The sequence below is a fragment of the Canis lupus genome, chromosome 19, assembly GCF_048164855.1.
Source record: "Canis lupus baileyi chromosome 19, mCanLup2.hap1, whole genome shotgun sequence".
In the NCBI taxonomy this organism is placed as follows: Eukaryota; Metazoa; Chordata; class Mammalia; order Carnivora; family Canidae; genus Canis; species Canis lupus.
In genome coordinates this window covers 6,269,030-6,272,525 of record NC_132856.1, presented here as the reverse complement: position 1 = coordinate 6,272,525, position 3,496 = coordinate 6,269,030, and positions in this window count along the sequence as shown.

Below are 3,496 nucleotides of genomic sequence, written 5' to 3'. Positions count from 1 at the left end.
CACCTTTGGGGGTCTGTTTGATACAGCAAAAAATGTGACTGTAACTAGTGCATGTGGGTTTCCCGTCATTTGGTTATTTGTATGCCCTGGCTGATGCTGTGGGAGGAATGCGAGCTTTGGAGTTAGACAAACTTCGAGTTCCAACTCTGCTACACTTTACCTCTCTGAGACTCTGTTCCCTCATCTCTGACAGAAAAAAAAAAAAAAGGCAGACCCTCATCTGAGGATATTTTATGAGCACCAAATAAGACCATGCAAAGACCCTGGTGCCTTGCCTGGCACGAACTTGCCAGGGATTGATAACTGCTAGCTCCTTTCCCCAAAACGTTCACAATGTCATCACCCCAAGTTCTAGGGGATGCTTTGACACTGTGTGGTTTGGGCCTAGGCCCGGGCCCCTCCCTGAGCGTGCTAGCTAGAAGAGCCCATGGCTAACATGGCATGATGGTCAACATGGCCGGCCATGGGTTGTCCACATATTTAGTCAACCATTATTTTAGGAGTGGTCTGGGGTGTTTCTGAATGAGATGAACTTTTCAATCAGTAGGCTGAGTAAAGCAGGTTGTCCTTCCCAAGATGGGTGGGCCTCATCTAACCTATTGAAGATCTTTTTTTTTTTTAAAGATTTTATTTATTTATTCATGAGAGATACAGAGAGAGAAGCAGAGACACAGGCAGAGGGAGAAGCAGGCTCCATGCAGGGAGCTCGATGTGGGACTCCATCCCAGGTCTCCAGGATCACACCCTGGGCTGCAGGTGGCGCTAAACCGCTGTGCCACCAGGGCTGCCCCCTATTGAAGATCTAGATAGAACAATAGGCTGAGGAAGAAAGAATTCTTTTTCTCTGCTTGACAGTCTTTGAGCTGGGACATTGGTCTTCTGTCTTTGGACTCAGATTGGAATTCACATCATTGGCATGCTTTGGTCTGTACTTCTCAGCCTCCATAATCACATGAGCCAATTTCTTGTTCATATACATATATATATATATATATATATATATATATATATATATATATTTTAAATAGACATATATACATATATGTTTATATATGTATATATAAAATAAACACATATACTTATATATAAAATATATGTATATAAAATATACTCATATAAAATATGTATGTATATTATATATAAAAAATATATATGCACACACACACACACATCCTATTGGTTTTATTTCTTTGGGAAATCCTGACTCATACACATGGGTTTTTTCAGCCAGCCTTCATTGCTAGAACATAGCCACATCGCACAATGTCACCCATATACACCTCTTTCTCTATAGCTATCTCTGTGGTCACCGTCCCAAGACACACCTCCTTATGCTCACTTGGACCATCATACAAATCCCTCGTTGGTCTCCCTCTTTCCCATCTGCCTATTCAGTCTATCCTCCCCAAAGGCCACAAGAATGAGCTTTCTAAAACCTGTATCAGTCCATGTTATGCTTCTATTAAAAAAGTTTCTCTTTGTATCCAAGTGCCAGTTTTCTCATCTGTGAAACAGGAGGGTTGAGAAGATGAACTCTATGACTCCTCTTAGTATTTGTTTTCATGATATGGAATGTGGTCCTCACTACTTGGGTTAACAGCAAAGGTATGCTCCTCATCTGGCCCAACAGGGCTGCGTTATTTTTCTCCCAGGACATGTGTGTGCAAATATTCTACTCCACTCAAACTCTTGTGCTCTCCTGACTTCCACGGGCATTTGGCCATGTTAACCATGTCCTCCTAGCAGGCTGCTCCACCTCCTATGAAAACATTTCCCATTTTTAAGGGCCCAGCCCAAATACCATCTCCCTCATGAAGCCTCGCCTGAATTTCAACAGGATATGACAAGATTTCTCTCTCTTTTTCAAATCCCTACTAAATTATGTGGTGCAAAGGACTGTGACACCCTTATCTGTGTATTGTGCTTTAGGCACAGTCCTTACACTTAGTAAGGACTTTAAAAATATTTATTGAATTGATTCCACTTTATATTTACAAACTTCCTGTGTTTCCCATCTGTACCCCCATTATACATTCTGTTTCCTGTTTTCTTCCTTTTTTTAAAAAATTTTTATTTATTTATGATAATCACACACAGAGAGAGAGAGGCAGAGACACAGGCTGAGGGAGAAGCAGGCTCCATGCACCGGGAACACAATGTGAGATTCAATCCCGGGTCTCCAGGATCGTGCTCTGGGCCAAAGGCAGGCACTAAACCGCTGCGCCACCCAGCGATCCCCTGTTTCCTTCCTTTATCTTAGACTCATCAGAAAGCAATTTTTATTATTTCATTTCCTCCTCTGCTAGTTGATTAGTTTTACTCTTTGATAATTTGTGGTTACTCTCAATATTACAATGTGCATTTTAGACTTATGACAGTCTACTGTAAATTGGTTATTTTATCATATTATAGGCAATGCTAGGATCTTATACTACTTTAACTTTGTATTTATACTTCCCTTGTTGTCACGTATTTTAATGATATATATATATTTTAATCCTCAGAAGACATCACTATAGTTTTTTGTACAGTCAAGTTTCATTTCAATTTACTCCAAGTGTACACTACTTTCCTTTCTGCATGTTCCTATTTCCACCTGGTGTTTTTGACCTTCTGCTGGGGAACTCTCTACAGAATGTCTTTTAGTGTGGTCTACTGGCAAAGTTTCTCTAAGTCGTCAGTAAGCATCTTTATTGTATCTTCACTGTTGGAGGATGTTTTTCTCTGAGCACAGAATTCGGGGTTGGTAGTTGTTTTCTTTTAGTACTTTAAAGATGATGTCTGTTATCTTCCACCTTACAATGTTTCTATTAAGAAGTTCACTGCCAGGGCACCTGGGTAGCTCAGTCAATAAGGTGGCTGACTTTGGCTAGAGTCATGGTCTCCGGGTTCTGGGATTGAGCCCCATGTGGGGCTCCCTGCTCAGGGGAGAGTCTGCTTGTTCCTCTCCCTCTAACCCTCCTCCCCCTGCTCATGCTCTTTCTCTCTCTCAAATTAATACATAAAATATAAAAAAAATTTCACTGCCAATGTGACTGTTGTTCCTTTGAAGGTCAAGTGTCTTTTCCTCTGACTGCTTTAAGTTATTTATTTATTTATTTATTTATTTATTTATTTATTTATTTGCCTTTGGATTTTAGCAATTTTACTCTTCTGGGCAGCTGGGTGTGGTTTTCCTTAGATTTCTCCTGCTTCAGGTTTATAGCATTTACTGGAATTACAGTTTGATTTTTTTTTTTTTTACTGATTTTGGGAAATTCCTGGTAATTATTAGAACTATTGCTTCTGCTATGCTACCACCCTTCCTTTCTGCAACTCCAATTCCATGTGTTAGACCTCTTCACTACATTCCATGCATCTCTTTTCTGTATTTTCCATTATTTTTCCTCTTTATTTTGGAGATACTTTTCTGCATATATTTAACTGACCTATCTTCCAGTTCACAGACCCTCTCTTCAGATGTGCAGAATCATCTGTGAGCCCATTGACTGAGCTC